Genomic DNA, 13,345 nt, shown 5'->3' on the forward strand with positions numbered 1-13,345 from the left:
ATTTAGACACTTTTAACCCAAAACACACTCTCTTCTCTCAAATATGTCTCAAGAACAACCTAGGGCTTTTCATAAAAGATTAAGAATTCAAGAATTTCCTCTGTCAATCTTCGTGTATTTATGAACCAAGGTTTGAATTATGTTCATTCATAAATTCCTTCCATCCATGAAGCTCAAGAACCTTGTTCTATCTATAAATCATGGTATTTATGTTGTGGATTAATTGTAATCATGTTGTTGATGTTGATTAATTTCAAAGTTGGAGTTCTTGAGTATTTTTCATGATATTATGTTAATATGCAAGATAAAATGTATGGATTTAGTTGCTTATGATGTATAATTTGATGATTTCACCTATGCTCTAAATTGTGCATGCAAGGTGTTTGATAAAATGCTTGAAGGAGTAGAAATCTTGCCTTATAGCTCAAAACATAAACTAAATGTGATATGCTTGTCATCCTCCTCTGTTTAAATGGTCTCCATGCTATCATTATGAAATATATATGTTTTTGGGATGCCCATGATATTATAACATGAGATTATGATATGATTATCAGCATTCTCATCCATGTTAGGTAATATGATAACCATGTACTTCGTGAAATCCACAACTCATTAGATTATGTATTGTTGATGTGGATCTTGTACACTAGAAAATCATTCTTTGTCAGTTTCCTTATATCAAGTGTTGGGGGTACTTGTACCAGAAAAATATTGTTGTGTGCCTAGCATCAGTGTCATCTTTCTACGATATCCTCAGTCAAGCTATGTTCAGTAGAATTCAGTAAGTCTCATTACTTAGGAAAACTCACTAATTTCTATAATTTTAGTCAGTTTCAGATATTAGTAGCTTCCCGTCAGTCAATGGAACTCATTGAACTCACCTCAGTTTAGTTCAGTTAATCATGTATAGAGTCTATTCATATGGGAGTAGAAATTAGCACCGAGTGAACCCAAGGATGGGAACACACATTGTCAGATGAGGGTATGATTCTTAGAAGTCATTCTTGTATTCCAGAACTCTGTAGCCAGCATAGGTCAAGACATTAACACAGTCTGATGAGGATTAATAAGGTGGGTAAATACTATCAGATGAGGGTCCCACCATTCACGTTTAGGGGACACTATCAAATGAGGGTCACCAACAGCTTGTCTTTACTAGTGGTGCAGTCTTGATACTCTTCTAATTGGGGTTATAGATTGGACCCCAACTTATCCATAATGGCATATTAGGGTCATGTAGGTTAGATAACTATCTCCCACAGTTTCAGTATCAGTCTTAGTAAAAGAACTCAAATAGTTCTTTAGATTTTATGATTGTTTGATACAGTCAACTTAAATGCAGTCTGAGACTCAGCTAGTTCCATTAGATTCAGGACTGTTAGATATAGTCACTCATGTTATAAGTTATATTAGTTATTAGTATGTCATGATATCAGTATTCAAATAAAGTAATCATGTTATCATGGTATGATTGTCAATTATTATGTTTCATGCATGTATTTTCACTCTCATGATAGTCAGTCTGCTAGTGTTATTATTCGTGCATATGAACCCCATGCATTCAGCATACCAATACATTCAAAGTACTGATGCATTTGCATAATGGTATCTTATACCATAGGTTCAAAGACACAAGCTCCAAAGCATTAGTAGATTCCAGTCTCAGCTATCAGAGTTACTAGTGAGTCCTCATCTTTTGAGAACATGATCATTATTTTACTATCTCAGTAATTTGTTTATTAGTTGGAGTTAGTTAAGGATATGTTCCATCAACTCCTTATTCAGACAGTCATGTTTTAGAGGCTTTCCAGACTATAGTATGTTCAGATAGCTTATTTCTACCCCAACCTAATGTTAATTTTTATCAGATACTATGTCTCAGTTTTGAACCTTATGGCGTTTCAGTTCATGCTTCCGCATTATAAAGTATTTTATGCAGTGTATAGGTGTAAATATCGATCATGGGTTAGCTTGTCGTCATTCGGGGTTATGAGCATCGTGTAATACTCCGGGTGCCAGATTTGGGGCGTTACAGGTGATTACGATGAAGAGTGACATATCTTCCATGAGTTAACTAGTAAATTTGTACTCAACTGCTATTAAACAACTGGAGAAGTAAATAGGCCAATTATTCACAGCATTCAACCAAAGACAGAATAGGACTCTACCAAGTGATACAGTTTATAACCCGAGGATTGATGGATCGTGTGTGGATATTACCACTAGGAGCGGTAAGATGTTATCTCGTCTAGGATTGGGAGCATTCTCTCATACTGATGCAGTCAAAATAGATTGGAAGATGGTTGATGAATCTTCAGTGGTGCCTGTAGAGTTGGGAGGTTCATAAAAGAAGAGTGTGGAAGTGGAACAACCACCTAAGCCAAAGCATATTAGTGATATAAAGCAAGGCATAAGAAAGGAGGTAAAAGTTTCTTCAGTTGAAATCTAAGGCCACCACCCCTATTTCCATAATTATTAAATAAGAAAGAAGATGAAGGCAAGTTTAACAAATTCTTGGCTATGTTGATGCAATTGACAGTGAACGTCCCTTTAGTTGAAGCACTTGATCAGATGTTAGGATATGCTAAATTTATGAAAGATCTTATGACGAAGAAAAGAGCAGTAAGCTACGGACCAGTGGATAATCTCCATCATTGTAGTGCTATTTCTACAAGGTAACTAGTGCAAAAAAAAACAAACCCAGGAGCATTCACCATCCCTTGTATGATTAGGTCTCTTGATTTTACTAAGGCCTTATGTGATCTGGGAGCTAGCATTAATCTGATGCCGCTAGCTGTTTATAAGAGGTTAGTTTTGTAAGACCCCACACCCACAAACATGTGACTTGCAATGGTAGATTGATCGGTGAAAAGGCCAATTGGGATTCTATATGATGTACTTGTAAAGGTGGCCGATTTTATATTTCCTACTGACTTTGTAATTCTTGATTGCAAAGTGGACTTTGAAGTACCCATAATTTGGGCAAGCCGTTCTTAAAAGAAGGGAGAGTCTTAGTTGACCTGGAGTTGCATGAGCAAAAATTTAGGCTTAACGGGAAAGAGATTAGTTTTGAAGTGCGTAAATCCATGAAACAACAAAAGGAGATGAGTGTTTTCCTGATCATTGATATATTCCATGAAGATGAGGTACAAATGGTATCATCGATGTATCTTGATGAAGCCTGAGTAGTCAAGATAATCAAGTCGTGCCATGACATTAAATCAGGCACTACATAGGAGGCAACCCATGATTTTTTTCTCATTTTATTATGTTAAATAAAAATGCAAAAATAAGGATCGAGCCACGACCCAAACTACGGTGCTTGGTGGGAGGCAACCCATCCTTCTAATAATTTTTAGTTATTTATTATTAAGTGTAGGTGCATGAAGTACTAAGGAGGTGATTGATACCAAATTAGGTTTGGAATTTAGCCATATCAACGGTGGTAAGTTTAAGAGTAACGGGAACATTATAGGTAAGTTAGATTGGTCAAAATCTTAAGGCTTGATTCACAATTAATATGAAAGTTATGACTTAAATTACTCCTGACATGGAGAATGTGGTGCATGGCATCCAAGTTTAAGTGTACTATAGGGTGTGTGACACCCAAGTTTACATAGGCAATGGCAAAGACGTCCCCTAATACTTATCCTAAGCCCACTGACTCGCATTGGCGTTACATTGTATGGTGCCTAGATTAGTTTGAGTAGAAGGATGTGCGCCGCACATCTTCATGTTGCTGATTGTTTATGTGTCACTTACCCAACTGCACACCATCACTTGTTCAAGTTGGTAATTACTTATCCGGTGCCTAAGTTAATATCTACGATAGGTTGTGCGCCGCCTACTTACACTTGTACGATAACATATGTTACATCATGTGCGCCGCACACCATACCGCACATGCTCACTGTTTAGGTTATGCGATTTCATGTGTGACACATACTTAGGACTTTACGATAACATATGCGCTACATCCCACTAAAAGTTAACATAGTATCCTATTTTAACTTGGGTCAACCCAACCCGAATATCATCCTTTAAAAACAATCTACACCTAAATGCCTAATTCATCTTTATTTCACCCCTAAGTCATACAATCTTTTGCTATCAACATTCCCCTAGTCCTTCAAGATTCTTCTTTGCTTTATAATCTCAACAATTCTCCCTTTATTTCTTCAATCTTCCATCTTTAAGGAAAAATGGCTCCGATGATGATCTCCATGTAGGTGGCATGACTCCTAATATGGATTAGGAGTACTACTATCTAGGTTCTTTATCTTGTTATTTGCACTGGGGACAACGCTTATGTTAAGTGTGGGTTGGCTGGTTACTTTACTACTTATTTTGTAAGAAAATAGTACCTTCTCCTTAATATACTTCTATGATAGGATTAGTTATTTTGTTTATTTTGTTTCTTAATAGATGTTTGTTTGATTTAGTCATAATTAGGTGTTTTTCTTGATGATGGATGGATAACGACTGTCTTAAGAGAAAATTACTCATTTACTTGCATGTAACTGTTCTTGTGGATCACATAATATTATAACAGAAGTATGTGATGGATCATTACGTTTGAAACACCTAGGCTCTAGTTGTGACTCTTGTTGTGATTGATGGTTTTATTTGAATTTATTTAAGTATTGGGTCGAGAATCTTTAATGCTCTTAATTGAGTTGTCCATATGGCATGAGTGTGTAAGACTGTTGCAAATTCCTTATTGCAACTAATTCTAGAACTTTCCTGGTGTGTGTGCAAAATAAAATATATATTGTGAGTTTATGAGATGATTTAGGCAATTCATTGATAGCCATTGTTCACGCCTTTCTTTGACCTACCTTTTAACATTATCTTAGCTAAACCCGTTGATCCTTTAGCTTGTTCTTTTGTTAGCCTCAAAGTTGCCTAACCCATTTCATAATAGACCGTAATTTGATCCAAAAGCTCCTAATCACTTTAATGAAAAATCAATGAGTTAGGAGTTTGACAATAAGATGAAAAGGGTAAAATTGATACCCTAAAGTCTAGTTATTGGCGTGAGCAATTGATGCGGTTGGGAGTAGCAAAAATTGTTGAAAAAGTTCCAACTTTTATCCCGAACATGTTATAATGAACCTGTTTTGGCCCTGGTCCTTCTTGAACATTGTGTACCTCAACTAATGCAAATTGCTAAGTTGAGGGTGGCTATCATAGGGGTACGTAACGTGAAATGGGTGCAAAAAAAAAATTGAAAGGGTTGAATACTCCCACCATAGTGTTATTAATTGAGTTTAATTGGATGGGGTGAAAAAAAAGATATGAATAGATGAAAGTGCTGTAAATTGGTTGTTAGAAATTGTTTTTAGTTGTATAATATAGTGTATTAAGATCTTAGGGAATATAGTCACTATTTCTGGCCAAAATAGTTCCCACCCATCCCTTAGCCTGCATTACAACCCGTAAAAGACCTGTTTTATCCTAATATTAGCATTCTGATATTAGTGGAGCATTACACTAAGGGAAATCATATGTTCATCACTTGTAATTTGAGAATTCTTTATGAGAGTGAGCACAACTTAATTCTTATGTTCATATTGTTAGAAATTGCATGATTGTGAGTGAATATGGGTAACTTTCTTGTAATGAGGGCACATGGTTGATAAAGTTTGTGTAATTTATATGATTTCTTTGCTTAAACGGTATACATGAATTTTTCAAATTAATGAGTCTATTATTGAGGGTAGGTTGTCTCTAGTAATGATTCATGAATTTACTTCTTGTTCATAATTGTTGTGTGAGTCTATTTGAGCATCTTGTTTTCCCTTCATGGGTGTTAAGACTTGTGTAGTATGCATAAATATATAAGTTGTTCGAGGAAGAACAAAGCTTTAAGTGTGGGGTGGTGATCTTGGGTGTATTTATACGCCTAAGCATCATAACTTACCCATATTTTAGCCAAGTTTTGAGAACAAAGTTCCTAATTTCTTCTGTTTGTACCGTACTTCTATGTAATTGAGCTAACCAATGTGATTAGCATGATTTCAGGTATTAATAAGGGAGATGGAGACATAATGGGACTATGGAAGTGGATGACATATGACACAAGAGAGAATAATAGTCAGGACCAAATGTGGTGCCTAAAAACTATATCGAAGACTAATTTGTCATTTAGAGTTAGTCTAGGGACTTAGAAGGAAATTATTAGGGAAAAATTATTAAAACTACTTGATGCTGAAAATTCATGTATTATTCATTATTCTGTATCTTTCTTGAATTGGAGAGTGGCGGCTTAGCACCAAGGGAGAAATACTAATTCATCTTCTGAGCCAAGATTGGGTTTACTTTTTGGTATGATGAATATTTCTATTGTGATTCCCATTTTATTCACGAGTAGCTTAGTTTATTAGTTAGGGTTATGGCAGCCTTGTAACATAGAATCTGTTACTTTGGATTTTTGAATTCATCATGTATTGATGTGGTTACATCATACTCTCTTCGTTTAGCTTGAACTCTCGTGGTTGCAAACATAGAGGATGTGCCTTAAAACTCAACTTGTTCAATAGAAAGGTTGAGATTCGAAAAAGAGAGTAGTGACAAGAAAATAGGATTTCCAACACCTATTTTATATGTTAATGCCTTAAAAGGACTAACTACTTGGAGATTTCGTATTGTTTTTGTAAATACTTTTGATTTGAGAGAACTAAAGTGAATTAGTCCTTGATGGTTGAGAAACACTGCGATTATTTTATTAAATACAATATGTTTCTCTTTAAGCATGATACATTCATGAATTCGTAAAGCCCATAGTTCGAAAGTATTGAAAACTACAAGGTGGACATAACCATAGCTTGCTATTTCTCTGAATTCGTATACTACTACATATATCTCATCTTGTTAAACGGAAACCATTAATTTGTGAATGAATCAAATTCCCCCTTTTTGTTTTATGAAAATGAATAATTAAAAGTCAACTAATCAGTATACAACTTAATTAACACCATATTCCCTGTGAGATTTGACCCCAACCTAGTTGGGTTATATATTTGACAACGACCACTTACGCTCTCGTAAGAGAGCTGTAATTTGGGCGTACCATACTTAGATTCTTCTCGAACCTAAGCCAAGCCTCATACATAGACTCTGATTGCAACTGGGTGAAATTGTAAATCTCATCCTTAAGCTGAAAAATCTTGGATGGAGGAAAGAATGTGTTAAAGAATTGCATGTGCAACAGTTCCACATAGTGATAGATCCTCTTTGAAGTTCCCTTATCAAAAATGTTGCTTCTTCTAGAAGCGAGAAGGGGAACAACCTCAATCTAAGTGACTCCAGATTCACCCATAGATTTAAATAAAACTACAGATCCTAATGAAATTTGGAAGGTGCATGTTTGTATCATTAGTAGGCAAACCCGCAAATAAACCCTTCATATTTAAGAGCAAAAACATTGTACTCGTTATGTCAAACTTAAAGCATGGGGGTAAAACAAGATGAATGATAGATCTAGTTTCTCCCGGCACAATATACCCTAAATTTTCTTCATCAACTTCATATGGTTGTAAATACTGGTATGCTAGGTTCACTTGAGCACGACCACCTCTAACTCTATTCTGATTTCCACATAGTGCTACTCGATTGTTTGTGTCTAGTCTATGCATAGCTAACTCTGCCTCCGGAGCTATAAGTTGAGCATCTTTTTCCCTTCTTTGATTAGCATCTTATGCTAGAAGCGCCTCTATCTTTTTGTCAACAATTTACTAAACTCCTTAAGGAGTAGGGAAGGCAGCTGTTATGTACCATCACGAAGTCATTCAGGAATGTCATATCTTTTCGACTATATCATCCTACTAGGTGTTTGTAGGAACCTCTCTCGATTTAGATTTAGTGGGAGTAAGGGACTGCCTCTACTTTTTGTGCTTACCATACGCCAGATTAAACCCAACTTAAAACAAAAACAAAAAGATCTGTAAACTGTAACATCCTTAATTCAAAACTTAACTCTATATTCCCCGGCAACGTCACCAAACTTTTATCACACCCAAGATACACCTTTAATTAGAAAATTATATAGTCGCTTTAAAATATAGTAACCCAACAAAGGTTGTGGTTGAATCTCCAAGGAATACATGGAATTTTGAGTGTTAACTATAATAATCAACAAGTAGAACTGGAAGATAAATGGGGGTTTTGAAGTGACAATATCAAACAAGTAACTAATATCAATTCTTGCAGTAATTTAGTCGTAGATGAAAATGATGATAGTTTTTCCCTTGGTTTCTAACTTAGCAAGTTTCTCATGCTGAATTCAACTATGCAACTACTGTGCATGTAGAGTTTGGTAAGATAGGTATCACCAACTACCTCTCGACACCATTTGTTAAATTTCACTCATTTTCCCTCAGTCTCAGAGTGTCGCCTACTAACCCTTAACTTGGACCTTAGTTACTACTATCTCCTCTTGGTCTCTAGTTGATTAGATGGGAATTAACTATCTTAAAATAATAGTACAAGTAAGCTTATTTTGACAATTAACCCCAAATAACCATTGTAATTTATTTTTCCCAATCTCTAACTCTCTTTTGAGTTCATAGTGACTACAAGCAGGATACTGACGTGTGCACCCATTAAGAAATATATAAAAGAAAAAAAACCCAATACATGGAGCAACAATAGTCTAGAAGGATTGAACACTTCCCATACTTTGTTATATAACCAAGGTTCCCAGAACCCTCACTAAGGGAGATTAGCCATTCATGTCTGAGTAACTATTAAATGAATTAATATTTTAAAACATTCAACAATAACATATTAATCAACAACTAAAAATCCCATAGCTTAAACTTAATTAATAACCAAAATCAATAAAAAATAATTCTACAAAAAAAGATAGATCTCCGAATCAAAAAATATGTTTGTGAGTATAAATAATGTGTAAAGTGAATACAAAACATCATTAGGATATTTATAGAATACCTAGAAACCCTAAAAATCAAATCCCCAATGAAAAGGGAAAAATAATGTCAGTGGCTACTTACTAAGTCAACATGCGGACCATATGTTGGACCTAGTATAATGCCTCCCTTGTATCTGGATATTCAACTCTCTGGACTTTTGCACTTTTGGACAAATTAAGTCTACATAAGAATTATATGCTGAATATGTAGACCATATGTTGACTTAGTATGTTGATGATGTTGCTTTTTCCTGCAGCTTAAGTCTCTGGAGTCTCAGTTTATCAACATACTTTTCTCACATATGCTAAGTATGTAACACATACGGCCAAAGTTGACTAAGTATGTACCCAAAAACATCACTTTTATTCTTTTTCTTTAGAATTGCATCCAAAACCTAATTTCCTAAAAAACATACCAAAAATGCATCATATCTAATAAAACATACTAAGAAACTTGCATATTTTCATAGTTTTAAGCATTGAAAATTCTATATTTCTATAGCGCATTAATGATAAAGTCTTTGGCTATATAGGTAGGGTTTCCACAACCCTAGCTAAGGGATATTATCTATTCATGTTTGTGTAACGATCAAAGGAATTATTATTTTAAAACATTCAACAGTCACATAATAATCAACATCTTAAAATCCCATAGCTTAAACTTAATTAATAACCAAAATCAAAAGAAAATAATTCTATGACAAAAGATGAATCTTAGAATCAAAAAATATGTTTGTGAGTGAAAAGAGTGCATAAAGTGAATACAAAACATCATTAGGCAATTTATAGAATACCAGGAATCTCTAAAAATCAAATCCCTAATGAAAAAGGAAAAATAAAGTTAGTGGCTACTTAGTAAGTCAACATGCAGACCGTATGTTGAATTACAGATCGCATGTTGGAATTAGTATATTGCTACCCTTGTAGCTGGATGTTCAACTCTCTGGACTTTTGCACTTTTCTACAGACTAAGTCTACATACAAACTATATGTTGAATATGTAGACCATATGTTGACTTACTATGTTGATGATTTTTATTTTTCCTGCAACTTAGTTTATAGACTCTCAGTTTCTCAACATACTTTGCTCACATATGCTAAGTATGTAACACATACGCCCAAAGTCAAAAACTTTAATTTTATTCTTTTTCTTTAGAATTGCATCCAAAACCTAGTTTCCTGCAAAACATATCAAAAATGCATCATATCTAATAAAATATACTAAGAAACTTGCATATTTTCATAGTTTTAAGTGTTGAAAGTTCTATATTTCTTAGCACAACAATAACAAAGTCTTTGGCTATATAGGGAGTAACGAAGGAAAGTGAAACTCCTGGGTCTAATAATGAATATACTTGAAGGTGAAAGACTTATAACATACCAGTAACCATATCAACAAAATTTTCAAGATACTATTGATTTTGAAGGGAATATAGTCCATTCTGATGTTACCCACTGGTGGCGCTGGAGGTGGCTCCCTGCTGAGTTGTTAGACCAGCTGGAGCAAAAGAGAAATTAGTTTGATCTTGTTGATGAAAATCCTTACCCCTCTAGGAAATCACTGAAAAATCCCTAAACCTATGTCCTTACTTTCCACACCCAAAACATGCATCACTGTCATCCATACACTCACCCTTATGGTTATTACCACATATCCTACTAACTAGGTTAGTGCGGTCACTATTAACACTACCTTGGGACTTAGAGCCTGGTGCTCTATCCTGATGGTATGGTCTAAAATTTGGAACTGGAGCACTGGCAGATGATAGGGTTGGAGCCAAGGATTTCAAGAACAACTGAGAATTATTCACTCCATCTAAAATTTGCTACAAAAAATTCAATCTACTAGTTCTAGCCCTCTTATTCTCCCTTTCTACTTCCTTGAGCTTTTTCTCAATCAGCTGAGCTTTGACCATTAATCTAGAAAGGTCCATATAATAAATCAACATAGTTGTTCTATACTCCTTCACTATATCATCTAACAGACCAAACACAAACTTACTCATATGAGACGTAGAAGCAGTCACCGTAGTCAGAGCATGACTCGCTAACTAGGTGAACTTGAGTGAATAGTCCTATACACCCATGTTATCTTGCTTCAGATTTATAAAATCCCACACCTTATCCTTCCTCAATTCGAGTTGGAAGAACCTATTCAATAAAGCAATAGCATACTTATCTCACTCCATAGGCCCAGCATCGATACAACTTTTCTCTTTCTATTGCTTAACCTAATATGAGCTACCCCTTGCAACTAATAAGCAACTAAGTCAGTACTTTTATCTAAGGTGGCGCCTATGATGTCAGTTACTTTCTGTATACTATTAAGAAACTTTTTTGGATCCTCCTCAGACATTGACCCAGATACTATTGGAAGATTTATCTTACTGAAACCTCATATTCTTGTTGTTGTCATGCTCACTAAAGGGTTGGGTAGGAAAACGACTTGCTGATTGTCCATATTTGCATAGATTGTGAATGTTCAATAAATACAGCCTTAAATTCAGTGTGAGATACCTGCTCATTCAGAGGGTCTTTGTGAATAGGTGGTGTGGGTTAGTACCTATTTCTTATTTCGTTAGTCCTTCTAGGAGGCATTTTCTATAAATGGTAGAGAATGAGTTACAAGGAGAAGTTTAATGGAGCTCATGCCCCATCGCATGGCATGAATACTAAAAGAAGAGAAACATTTCTAAAATGACTCATATCCTCTCACTCCTAAGTGTCGCATGCTTTACACTCATAAACAAGACTCTACTTAACGCGTCTTTCAGATACCTTAGGACACATTAAACCTTGTGCTCTGATACCAAGTTTATAATGACCCGATACTACCCTTAGTTGAAACATAATTCTTAAATTCATATGTGAACCCAAGTTAACCCATAATCTGTCACAAGTTGTCAATAATGAGGAAAGGTAACAAAAATACTATGCAGAAGTCATTTAATAAATGTTTAAATAATCTTGTCAATATCAAAGGAGTTTGAAACACATCACTAAATACATAACTAATTGTCTGACAGTTTTGAAGCCTCTAATAATGATGAGTTGTTGGAACAGATCCCTAACTAACTCTGACTACTGAAATAAATATGAACTAAAATAATGGAAAACATAATAACTGATATAATTAGTCCCCTATTGATGAGGAATCACAAATGTTTTAGCTAAGTGGCACACAAACTTTCTAATTATGATTGGGGAACTAACTGTCCGAACATACATTATAAGCTAACGTAGTGTAAAAGAGCATATGCGATCAGTACTTTGAATGTAATGGTATGTGAGAAAGGGACTAACTAAAATACATATAGGGATTAACTAAAATACATATAGATACTGAAAGAACAAGTATAAACGTGTACTAAAATAATTTGAATAACTGAGGTATGGACGCTTGGTCTTGGTAACCTAAGTTTGCATAATTTGAATGTTGATTTGAAACTGTAGGAGATAACATTTAACAGACATACCCCAATCTGAGATAATTGGAGTCCAACCTATAACCCTAGTTTGCAGGGTGTCAATACCTTTCCACGGGTACCGACATTAGTTGTATTGGTCCACTAAACTTGTGTCCTAAAGGACTAAGGTGTCAGTCCTCTACTAGAGAGTGACCCCTAAGAAAGTGTCAGTCCTCAATTGGCGGGTGACTATCATAACCCACGATTGATACGTACTTTTGGAACTTAGGGTCTTCTACTAATTGTTCAGTCCTAAACTGGCGGGTGAACCTTCATCATCAATTCGCTCGGTGTTAAGTTTTTCTTCCAACTGAACTGACACTAATATTGATAAAATTTAACATAATTCACAATTGATGAAAGCTCAACATAAATATTATAATCTGAAAATAAGGGTATAATCATGATCTGAATGACTTGCACTTGAAAATTTGAAACATATATGAATATCTACATATTAGGTGCTTAACCCACCTGCACTATCTGATGCAAAATGATCTTGGCAAATAGTGGACAATCCATGTTATAGGAAAAATCATCAAGAACACCCAACATTTAAATAACTAATCATGATGTAGACATTTGCATTATCAAACATATGGAAACACAATCATTATGAGAGAATATATTTTCATGGTCAATAATCAAGACAATTGAGAGGAGATTCATAAATTTCATGGTTATCTTGGAACCCCATAAATGGAAAAAGAGTTTTACACTAGAAATATTAGAGAGTTATTGTGACCCAATGGGTAGAAAGGACCCACTGATGAATTTCCCACATACTTGAGGTAAAAGCTTTGGTGAAATCGTTGAAATTGATATTGTTTTTGGGTAAACCTAATTTTGCTCTTGAGGAAGAGGGAAACCATTTCTCTCAGCTTTCTTTGAGTTAAATAATAATTAATGATGGAATTATGGGTTTTGGATATCCCCCCCCCCC

This window comes from Capsicum annuum, chromosome 11, assembly GCF_002878395.1.
Source record: "Capsicum annuum cultivar UCD-10X-F1 chromosome 11, UCD10Xv1.1, whole genome shotgun sequence".
NCBI classification, from domain to species: Eukaryota; Viridiplantae; Streptophyta; class Magnoliopsida; order Solanales; family Solanaceae; genus Capsicum; species Capsicum annuum.